Raw genomic sequence first — 12,495 nt, forward strand, 5'->3', positions numbered from 1 at the left:
AAAACTTCCTGCTTGTTTTATTTTTTTAATATATCCTTGTTGGAATATAATTGCTCTCCAATGTTGTGCCAGTTTCTGCTATATGATGAAATAAACCAGCTGTATGTATTCACATATCTCCTTCCTCTTGGACCTCCCTCCTACCACCACCCACCCCGCCTCCCACCCCTCTAGATCATCACAGAGCACCGAGCTGAGCTCCCAATGTTCTACAGTAGCTTCCAACTAGCTACCTGTTTTACACATGGTGGTATATATATGTCAATCCTAATCTCCCAGTTTGTCCCACCCTCTCCTTCCCCACATGCCTGGGTCCACATGCCCATTCTCTGCATCTCTATTCCTGCCCTGGAAATAGGTTCATCTGTACCAATTTTCTAGATTCCATAAGCATGAATTAATGTATACCTGTTTCTCTCTTTCTGACTTATTTTACTCTGTATGATAGACTCTAGATCCATCCTCACCTCTACAAATGACCCTATTTCATTCCTTTTAGTGGCTGAGTAATATTTCGTTGTGTCCTGCTTGTTTTCTCGGTTTTATGTCTTGGAGGTGGTGTAGGGGAGGGGTGGGGACAGGGCAGTAAATGTGTGGACGAGCTTTCCAGGTGACGTGAGCTGACTGCAAGCCTCCTAAGAAGAAAAGCCAGAAGGCGTAAAGGAAAAATTAAGAGCAAAGCCTGAAGTGACAAAGGGCAAGCCACTTCTTGCAAGGCAGATTATCAAATTTCCTATCAATTTCTACATTTATCTCCCTTTTATTATACTTGATCCTTTCGTAAGTCCTGCTGAAATGTTCCTTACTTATCTTTGTGGGCTTTACTGTATAAAGGGAGTGGTCTCAGGTCAATACTTGGCTCCAGGGCTAAAGTAACAACAGTTTCTTCTCTGCCTTCCCATCCCCTCAGGTCAGGGTAGTTGCTGAAATTATTATTGCTGAGAAGACAAGAAGTATTTACTACTCCTGAGAAAGGTGATATTCTATAGTATAAGAAAAATAAGACAAAGTTGTCTCCAAAGAAGCAACTGGGGTACAATGGAAAACACCTTATATTTTGAGTCAGAAAACCTGGGTTTGGACCCCTGTTTTTGTTGCTTCCAGAGTGACCCAGAGCCACATACTTAACTTTCCTGAGCTTCGGTTTCCTCAACTATAAAAGGGAGATAATAAAATCCACTTCACAGTGATGTCATAAAGATTAAATGAGATTTTGACCTATAAACACAAACAGCATGTCCTGTATTAGAGTAGGTGATTACAAATCCTGACTCCAGAAGAGCAAATTCCAGAGCAAAGATCCTTATATTCTTTTCCTAAAGCTAGTATTACCTCCTCTTTCTAGAACATTCTCCACAAGGTAACCATATACCTCCTAAATACCTCGAGATGTTGACTGGATTTCAGAAAACTACCATCAATGCGTTCATATCAGGTTCCTGACACTAAAGCACTCTCCCAAGCATTTGTGGGATATGGAGTCAACCAAGTGAGACTCACCATATTTGGGAGATAACAGTTTATTTGGGGAGACAAGACTAAACTGCTGGGAAAGTGTCAGCAAGCAATAATCCTCATTCCAAGGATCAGGGAGCCAATGTGGGGTTTCAGCCAAATTACTGAGCATGTCTATTCCATGTACATGTCCAGGAACAGAGAGGAAAGGGTACAGAGAGGGCCCTCTGGTCCACTGAGCCCTCTGTGCGATGGATTTATGCCAAAGCTTCCTCTTTATCACCTGGTCATCAGAAGATCCCACTTTGACAAACAGATCACAGTAGCATTTGGGGACCCAGTTACCAATTCAGAGCCATTTCAGTGTCTAGTAAGTTCGTGAAATGTCTGAAGATTTTCTTTCCCTTCAGCGCACAGTAAATGCAGTAAGTGGCCAAAGGCCCCTTTGGGGAAAGCCTGGAGGAATATTTACAGAACGTGGTTGTAGCAGGTTGCATGTAGCCGAGTATTCGTGCAGCCGTGTTGCACATCCTCTAGGGAGCCAGCCTCCCCGTCAACCAAGGGACTTGGGCTCTGTGATCTGGCTTAAGCCTCAAAACAAGTAAGAAGCTGAAACTCTCTAGTACGTTCAGTAATTAAGTTTCTGGACCTCAGATCTAGAATATCTTCACTACACTGAGAAACTAATATTCTAGTGGGCTGCCCATCTACTTCATTCCTAGACACAGAGTAATCAATTAGGCATGGCCAAAGAGTCCAGAGGGCTTCCCTCGTGGCTCGGCGGTAAAGAACCCTGCTGCCAATGCAGGAGACTCAGGTTCGATCCCTGGGTCAGGAAGCTCCCCTGGAGAAGGAAATGGCAACCCACTCCAGTATTCTTGCCTGGGAAATTCCATCAACAGAGGAGCCTGGAGGGCTACAGTGCATGAGGTTGCAAACAATCAGATGCCACTTAGCGACTAAACAATAAAAACAAAGAACCCAGAAGGTCATTCTGTTGACTTCTTTGTCCTTCATGCCTATTTCAGTAGTCGTGTCTACCTTGTATCTTGCAGTTAAAAGCTACTCCTTGGCCACTCATTTTCTAGGATCTCCAAACCAGAGAGCACATTTAGCAGCTGCTCTCCACATCAGTCACCATAATACTTTTCAAACATGCTGGTGCTCAAACCACTAATATGTTTGCCAACTCTCTCCTTAATAAAGGAAAGAAATAAAGGCACTGTCCAGGGTCTCTTGGGGCTTTGGTGGGAGTGGGGAGGAAGGGTCTGCGGTCAGCCTCTGATCAATCCATTCCCAAATTCCCAACCCATCAGACATTTGGAGTGAATCTTCCACAGGATGCTCCAACATCTCTTTATATAGGCCACTGTTGATTCAAAATTCCAGCCACCACTCAAGTAAACTGATTTTCGAAGCCAGTGCTAACATTAGATCCATTAACTCTGGTAGGTGCACCCAGATAATGCATTTGTTTTGATCCAGTTTTATTTTATTTTATTTATCCTTTGGCATGCCATACCACTTGAGGGACCTCAGTTGCTTGACAAGGGATCAAACCCTTGCCTCCTGCATTGGCAGTGTGAAGTCTTAGTGTCTGTACCAACAGGGAAGTCCCATGATCCAGTTTTATATTCTGTTCTTTTTGTCCCTTCCTTACAGTACTCTTGCCTGGAAAATCCCATGGACGGAGGAGGCTGGTAGGCTGCAGTCCATGGGGTCACGAAGAGTCGGACACTTACTGAGCGACTTCATTTTCACTTTTCACTTTCATGCATTGGAGAAGGAAATGGCAACCCACTCCAGTGTTCTTGCCTGGAGAATCCCAGGGACGGGGGAGCCTGGTGGGCTGCCGTCTATGGGGTCGCACAGAGTCGGACACGACTGAAGCAACTTAGCAGCAGCAGCTGCAGCATACATGTTTCACCCAGATTTATGCTGATATCAATTAGTAACATCTTGCATTTATTTTGGAGTATAAACGATTTTTTTTTTTTCAGGTCAGACAGAGGCAAAAGAGATGGGGGCTGGGAGACTTGAGGAGAATAGGTATCCTTTGAAAGATGCCGGCTTTAGGTGAGGTTATGACCGGTCTTAAAAACATAGGGAAAGCTGATCTAGTCGACTCTAGAAGAGCAGGCTGCTTCCTTTAACAAGGGAGTCTTAGAGAGACTTGGAAGTTCAAATTTCAGTTTCAAACAAGTCAACCAGGTAGAAACTTGGTGGATCCATGACTTAAACTTATGTTATAATTCTACAGCCTACACAACCAAATTCTGAGTCAAATTTTCATCTAGATTCACTCCGCACATGGTAAGAGAATCTTCCAGGCTGGCTGTAAAAGCGCCCTGGTTTTCTGAACCCTTGAGTTGATTGTTTCACTTTGTCATTGTCCATGTGTGAGTTCTCCAGTGCAGCTGGAAGAAGCTATTTCACACCCAGGCTCTTGAAGTTACCATTATCACCATATTAATCAAACCCCATAGTTATTTAGTGCCCAAGGCACTTGGCACAGTAAGCTCTTTATCGCAATCAGCCACAGGTGACAAGTTTATCATATTATCATGCTATGGATGAGTAGTAACCCGTTTGCCATTGGCAAGGACTTCAGCATTGTGTTCAAGACTGGGGGAAAAAAAAAAAAACATCAAATCCCAGACATTTTTAAGAGGCCTGTGACCACTTCCATTACCAAATATTGTACCAGCCAGGGTCCAATCGGGCTTCCCTGCAGCTTAGCTGGTAAAGAATCTGCCTGGAATGCGGGAGACCTGGCTTCAATCCCTGGGTTGGGAAGATCCCCAGAGAAGGGGATACCCATTCCAGTATTCTGGCCTGGAGAATTCCATGGACTGTATAGTCCATGGGGTCGCAAAGAATCAGACACAACTGAGCGACTTTCACTCACTCACTCAGGGTCCAATCAGGAAGAGTCCACAGAAGATATATTAACAGGGAAAAAAAAAAAAAAAAGAATTGATTATGCAAATCCTAGAGGGCTGATACGGAGAAGGCAATGGCAACCCCACTCCAGTACTCTTGGCTGGAAAATCCCATGGACGGAGGGGCCTGGTGGGCTGCAGTCCATGGGGTCGCTAGGAGTCAGACACGACTGAGCGACTTCACTTTCACTTTTCACTTTCATGCATTGGAGAAGGAAATGGCAACCCACTCCAGTGTTCTTGCCTGGAGAATCCCAGGGACCAGGGAGCCTGGTGGGCTGCCATCTATGGGGTCGCACAGAGTCGGACACGACTGAAGCGACTTAGCAGCAGCAGCAGCAGCAGAGGGCTGATAAAACAAAGAGAAAATATTGAGCTTTCATGTTGATGATAACTGGAGAAAGCAGCTAACCAGTTAAGGCTGGGGAAGAGGGAAACGGCTGAGATTATCAGAACTAGAAGCTTAAAGTAGGACCTTCAAGAAGCTGGAGCTCATACCACTGAGAAGAGGACACACTTGTGTGCTGCCAGTTCCGCCTAGGTTCATAAAAGAAACTCAGACAGCTGGGACTTAGTCCTCAGGACAGAGTGGCTGCTGCCGATGTTGTCCAGCTGCTCGTGGTACCTCTGCAGGGTCACAATAAGGCTGCTTCCAAGGTAAGATGCTCTTGCTGAGCACTGCCGATAGTATAGAAGTAAATAAGAAAGTGGAAGTACCTTCCTTCCTCCTCCCTCCCAATGTCCTTCCAGAATCCCCTACTGAAGAACCTAACAGGAACCCAGATGACAAAGAGGCAAGTTTGTTTATACAGTCAAGTCCTACCACTGGCATCACAGAGTAGAAGCTACAGGGTGACTTGGAAAGAAAAAGCAGCAGTTCAATAACCAATACAAACAGATCTTACTAAAATGGATGCAAGCAAAATAGAAAACCTGTATGTTCTGTCATTAAATAAATTTAAGCAGAAATCAAAAATCTTTCTACAAAGCAACCTGAAAACCCAGATGGTATCATCAGCACATTTGGCCAATTAGTCAAGGAGAAAATAATTCCAATTATACACAACTTCTTCCTAACTCATCCTATGAAGCTAGCATAACCTTTATAATCAAACTCAACAAGGGTTTGATTATAGTACACAAGAAAAACGGTATTTCTATTTCATTCATGCACATAGGTGTAAACATTCTAAACCAAATACCAGTATAATGAATCAAGCAATATGTTAAAAAGGATAATAAATCTTACCACACTGGATTTATTCCAAAAACACAAAGTTGATTAAATGTTAGAAAACCAATTAGTGCAATTCAACACATTAACATATTAAACCAAACAACATTCAAACATCTCAATAGATGGAGAAAAAAAGTGCTTGGTAAAATTTAATGCCCATTCATAAGGGATAGAAGTAATTTGTTTAAAATGATAGCTATTTAAAAATATAAATAATATAATACAGTACTTAAGCGTTGGACTTTGAAAACTTTCCCTTTAAGATATGAACCAAATGAAAGATTCTTCTAGGAACTTACCTGGTGGTCCAGTGGTTAAGCTTCTGTGCTTTCACTGTAGGGGGCACAGATTCAATCCTTGGCTGGGGAACCAAGATGCCACATGCCCCACAATGGAGCCAAAAAGAAAAACTGTTTAAAATTCCTTTATCACCATTTCTTTTCAACATATATTAGATGTGTCAGCCAATACAGTAAAGCAAAGCACAGAAATAAAAGGAATACTGAATGAAAAATAAGAAATTGCAGTATCACTACATACAGATAATTGTATACATAAACAACTAGAATTCTTAGAATTAATTTAAAATTTTTCAATTTCTTTCTATATAATCAACATACAAAAATTAATTTAGAAACCATTCTGAGATGACAGTCATTTGTATTTGACTAACACTCGCATGGTAATTATTTATAAAATAGTTTTCAGTTCAGTTCAGTCACTCAGTCGTGTCTGACTCTTTGCGACCCCATGAATAGCAGCAGGCCAGGCCTCCCTGCCATCACCATCTCCTGGAGTCTACTCAAACTCATGTCCACACCAACTCATTGAGTTGGTGATGCCATCCAGCCATCTCATCCTCTGTCGTCCCCTTCTCCTCCTGCCCCCAGTCCCTCCTATCATCAGAGTCTTTTCCAATGAGTCAGCTCTTCGCATGAGGTGGCCAAAGTATTGGAGTTTCAGCTTCAACATCAAGTCCTTCCAACAGATATTCAGGACTGATTTCCTTTAGGATGGACTGGTTGGATCTCCTTGCAGTCCAAGGGACTCTCAAGAGTCTTCTCCAACACCACAGTTCAAAAGCATCAATTCTTCGGCGTTCAGCTTTCTTCACAGCCCAACTCTCACATCCATACATAAAAATAGTTTTAAAACCAACTATTTGAGGGTATTAGAGGGCAACCAAAAGCAATCAGAAATGGAGAGAGTCAAATTTCTTACACACATGACACTTTTTAAAGTCACTTTCCATTTACAGTTATTACAGAACACTGGTTAAATTCCCCATGTTGCACAATACAACATTGCTACCTTACACCCAACAGTTTGTGCCTCTCACTCCCCCACACCTCTATTCCCCGTCCCTTCCCCACTGTAACCACTAGTTTGTTCTCTATATCTGTGAATCTACTTAAAAGAGTCAAACCTTGAAAGAAAGGAACTCCCCTGAGTCTGTTTCTGCCCAAGGATACTCTATAGTCCACAAAACATGAAACATCTGGATGGCAAACAGAAAGCTTCCAACTTACTGCCTTCAAGAGTCAGGAAATGGATTTCCAGAGCAGCTGAATAGTAAGAGGAGAAATCCTGCAAAAGAAAAAGTGAAGCATGAAGACAGTCTCCAAATCTACATATCATTCCACCCAAATCCTTGACTAGCTCTTGAACTGCATGTCTGGGAGAAATTCTAAGGAAACCAATGGGAAACAACAGCTGAATGAGGGCCGAGAGAGTAAACAAAGATTTCAACTCTTGTTTGCTCCAGGGAGAACAGTCTGGAGTTTGAACCCAGTCAAGTAACTACCTGCTGGGTCAAAAATAAACATTCTTCAAAGGAATATAACAGAATCCAAAGTCTCTACAATGTATCATCAATAATGTCTAGTTTAAATTTTTTTTTAATATTAGACAAGAGGGAGTGGGAATAAACAAAAAAACTGTGACCTAGAATCAAGAAAAAAAAATCTTGTCTATATAAACCAATGTATAGATAACTCAGATGTTAGCATTAGCAAGCAAGAACTTAAAGAAACCATTATAAATATGTCCAAAGTCTTTAAGTAACTAATGCCATAATGAAAACAAACAAAAAAACAGAAATCTCAGTAGAGAAAAAATACTATAGAAAAGAAAGTAATGGAAAAATTTTAATTAAAAATTACAATATCTGAAGTTAAAAGATGACTAGGTAGCCTTAACAGTGCATTGGAGACAATAGAAGATTGGGTCAGTGAACTTACTGATAAATCATTAAAAAGTATCCAATCTTTTGGAAAAAGAAGAAAATGTTTTTGAGAAAGGAACAGAACCTCAATAATCTTTAGGACAATATCAAGAGGTCTAATACACATATGATTAGTGTCCCAGAAGGAGAGGCGAGAAAGACCAGGAAAACTATAAATAATTAGAGATATATGGGCAAAACTTTTCCAAATTTATGTGATAAACATAACACTATACATCTAAGGAGGTCAGCATATCCTAGAAAACATAACTACAGTGAAAAACTGCACAGAGGTAAACTACAGTAAAAATGATGAAGTGAAGTGAAGTGAAGTGAAATCGCTCAGTTGTGTCTGACTCTTTGCGATCCCATGGACTGTAGCCCACCAGGCTCCTCCCTCCATGGGATTGTCCAGGCAAGAGTACTGGAGTGGGTTGCCATTTCCTTCTCCAGGGGATCTTCCAGACCCAGGGATAGAATCCGGGTCTAGAGATAAATAGATAATCTTGAAAGTTATCAAAGGAAAAGGATACGTTGCATACAGAAAAAGAACAATAGGACTCACAGCTGTTTCATATAAAAAACAATGAAAACCAGAAGACCATTTAAAGACATCTTTAAAGGGTCAGAGTGAAAAAAATTATCCCAGGATTCTATATCCAACGAAAATACATTTTTTAAAAAAACGATGGTGATATAGACATTTTTAGAACAAACAAACAAACAAACAAAAACTGAAAAAGAATTAGTCATCATTGAACCCAAACTACAAAAATGCAAAAAGAAGGCATTTCCTGATGGCATAGTGGATAAGAATCTGCTTGATAATTCAGGGGACGAAAGTTCAATCCCTGACCCGGGAAGATCCCACATTCCACAGAGCAATTAAGTCCATGTGCCTCAACCACTGAGCCCATGTGCTACAACTACGAAAGCCCACATGCCTAGAGCCTGTGCTCTGCAACAAGAGAAGCCACTGCAATGAAAAGCCTGCACAGAACAACGAAGAGTAGCCCCTGTTCTCTGCAACTAGAGAAAGCCTATACAAAGCAACGAAGACTCAGCGCAGACAAAAATAAATAAATGCAAACAGAAGTTGTTCAGATTGGAAGTAAATGATACCAGATGGAAACTTGGATTTACTGAAAAGAAAAAATAAAAAGCACCAAGAGTGGCTAATTGTGGGCAAATATGGCTCAGACAGTAAAGAATCCACCTGCATTGCAGGAGACCTAGGTTCAATCCCTGAGTTGAGAAGACCCCCCTGGAGGAGGGCATGGCAACCCACTCCAGCATTCTCGCCTGGAGAATCTCATGGACAGAGGAGCCTGGAGAGCTACAGTTGATGTGGTCACAAAGAGTCGAACACAGCTGAGTGACTAAGCACAGCAAAGCATAGCTATGCCAAACCTAGACAGCTATTAAAAAGCAAATACATCACTCTGTCAACAAAGGTCTGGATAGTCAAAGCTACGGCTTTTCCAGCAGTCGAGTACAGATGTGAGAGTTGAACCATAAAGAAGGCTGCACATTGAAGAATTAATGCTTTCAAATTGTGGTGCTGGAAAAGACTCTTGAGAGTCTCTTGGACTGCAAGAAGATCAAACCAGCCAATCCTAAAGGAAATCAACCCCAAATATTCATTGGAAAGACTGATGCTAAAGCTGAAGTTCCAATCCTTTGGCCATCTGATGTGAAGAGCCAACTCATCGGAAAAGACCTTGATGCTGGGAAAGATTGAAGGCCAAGGGAGAAGAGGGTGGCAGAGAATGAGATGGTTGGATAACATCACCACCAACTCAATGGACATGAATTTGAACAAACTGCAGGAGATAGTGAAGGACAGGGAAGCCTGCCATGCTGCAGTCCACAGTTTCACAAAGAGTAGGACACGACTTAGTGACTGAACAGCAACGTAAAAGACTATGTTTTTTTTCTTTCAATTTCTTTAGAAGGCATGTAACTGTTTCAGAAAAATTATGCCACGCTATTATGAAATTCTTAAGATATATAGATGTAATATATAAAACATCAATAGCACAAAGGATTCAGGAGAGTTAGTAGAACTATATTTTTGCAAGATCTTAAAATTTTGTGTGAAGTGATAAAATGTTAATTCTAAAAATATTCTGATAAGTTGAGGAGGTATTTTATAATCCTTAGAGAAACCTCTAAAAAATAACGCAAATGATATATCTTAAGGATTCAAAATAAATGAAGGTGGGGGATGGAGTCAGGAAGAAAGGAAAGCAGGGAGGTAGGGAATAAGAGAAGGAGGAAGAGAGGGAAGGGAGGGAGGAAGACTTGACTTTGATTTTCACAAAGGAAGGCAGAAAAGGAGAAAAAAGAAAGAAAAAGCAGATGGGATAAATAGAAAACAAGTGTCAAAATGGCAGACCTAAATCAAACCATATCAACAGTTATATTAAATGTTAATTGACTAAACACTCCAATTAAAAAGCAAAGATTGTCAGACAGAATTTTAAAAGCAAGATCCATCTGCTGTGCATAAGAGATGTACTTTAAATCAAAAGACACCGATGGGTTGAAAGTAAGATGACAGAAAAAGATACACCATTGCAAACACTAATCATAAGAATTCTGGAGAGGCTATATTAATAACAAAAAAATGGATGATTTGGAATGGAAATCATGATGGTATGATTTGGAAATGGAAACACAATGGATTTCAAGAGAAGAAGCATTACCAGAAATAGAGTGATTTTTCACAATGATTAAAAGATCAATTATCAGAAAGACATGACAATCATAAGTCCCTATGCACTTAATACAGAATTTCCAACTACATGAAGTGAAAACTGACAAAACAAAGGGAGAAATAGACATAGTCTTGATAACTGAAGGTTAATACCATCCTCTAACTGTAGGACAACTAAACAGAACAATAAAATATGGACAATCTGAACAACATAATCAACCACCTTCACCTAACTGTCATTTATAGAACGCTGCACTCAATGACAGCAAAGTATGTCAAAGGCCACAAGGAACATTCACCAAGATTTACCAAGATACACAGGGTCATAAATCGAGGCTCAATATACCTCAGAAAAATGAAAGGGGATCCATGTAGCATACTTCAGGTCTACCACAATAATGTGAACACATTATTATGGGATTGTAACTTAATGCAATAATTTTTTACTATATATTTATGTAGGTATATATATATAAATATATATATATATATACATACATATTTTAAAAGATGTTATATTTTATTTGAAAAAGCAAACAGGTCAAAATGTAAATAACTGGTGAATCTGGTTTAAAGATATATGAAATTTTTTACAACTTGTCTATAAGTTTGAAACTATATTTTAAAAAACTATACATATATAAAATAAACAATAAGAATTTAGTGTAGAGCACAGGGAACTATGGGGCTTCCCAGGGTAAAGACACTGCTTGCCAACGCGGGGGACCTGGGTTTGATCCCTGGGTGGAGAAAATCTCCTGGAGTAGAAAATGGCAACCCACTCTAATATTCTTGCCTGGAAAATTCCATGGACAGAACAGCCTCGTGGGCTACAGTTCCTAGGGGTCACAAAGAGTCAGACACAACTGAGCATGCACACACAGGGAACTATATTCAACATCTTGTAATAAACTATAATGAAAAAGAATCAAAAAAAGAATATATATATATATATATATATATATATATATGTATAACCAAATTACTTTGTTGTATACCTGAAACTAACATAATATCCTAAATCAACTATAGTGCAACAAAAAAATTAGAAAAGAAAATTAAGCAAGTTAAAATATTGGGGGCTATTCCTATGTTCCAGCAAACAGAGAAATTAAATATTTTAAAAGGCAGTCTCCTCTGTCCATGGGATTTTCCAGCCAAGAATACTGGAGCAGGTTGCCATTTCCTTCTCCAGGGGATCTTCCCAACCCAGGGATTGAACTTGGGTCTCCTGCACTGCAGGCAGATTCTTTACCATCTGAGCCACCAGGGAAGCCCTATTTACATCAAAGTACCTAAAAATACGTCTTGATGGGGAGAATTATAAAACTTTGTTAAAAGACATCAAAGAAGACCGAAATAGAGTTGTACCTTATCCATTAACTATAACACTCAATATTGTATGGTTTAAAATACTCCCTAAAATTTGAGCATTTTTTGGTTTCTGGCTTTAGACGTTTTGAGGGGTTTATGTTTTATTTTGTAGATTTGGTACTATTGAAATAAAACCTCAAAGAGGACTTTTTTGGGGTGGGGGGAACTTAACAAGTTGATTCTAAATTTCATATGGAAATGCAAAAGGTCAAGATGAAGCAAAATACTCTAGAAGAGGAATAAAAGGTAGGAGAACCTGCTCTGCCAGATACCAAGACTCATTATAAATCTACAGTAATTAAGATAATGTAATAATACTACAGGAGATACCTCCATGTATATGGATTCTTGACTTATGACAGAGGTACCACTGCAGATTATTGGTCAGGATTTATCAAATGATCTGAGATAACCATGTATACATTTGGAAAAAGTTGAATTGGACCTCTAACACAGAATGCACAAAACCCAAATTAGGATGAACTAAAGATCAAACTACTAAAAGCAAAACAATATTTACAAACAGTATAGAAATGTGGGTCCC

The 12,495-nt window shown here is 40.0% G+C and overlaps 1 long non-coding RNA gene across 1 annotated transcript in view; it reads right to left on the reverse strand.

The window, feature by feature from the left end:
- Positions 1-280: 280 nt before the first annotated feature.
- The window catches only part of LOC132344064 (uncharacterized), a 113,014-nt gene continuing 100,799 nt past the window's right edge, over positions 281-12,495 (reverse strand). Inside the window, exon 4 of the long non-coding RNA XR_009493165.1 lies at positions 281-7,221. This is a non-coding gene — a long non-coding RNA (uncharacterized lncRNA). The remainder of the gene's footprint in view (positions 7,222-12,495) is intronic.

Source organism: Bos taurus, chromosome 27 (genome assembly GCF_002263795.3).
Source record: "Bos taurus isolate L1 Dominette 01449 registration number 42190680 breed Hereford chromosome 27, ARS-UCD2.0, whole genome shotgun sequence".
Taxonomy (NCBI): Eukaryota; Metazoa; Chordata; class Mammalia; order Artiodactyla; family Bovidae; genus Bos; species Bos taurus.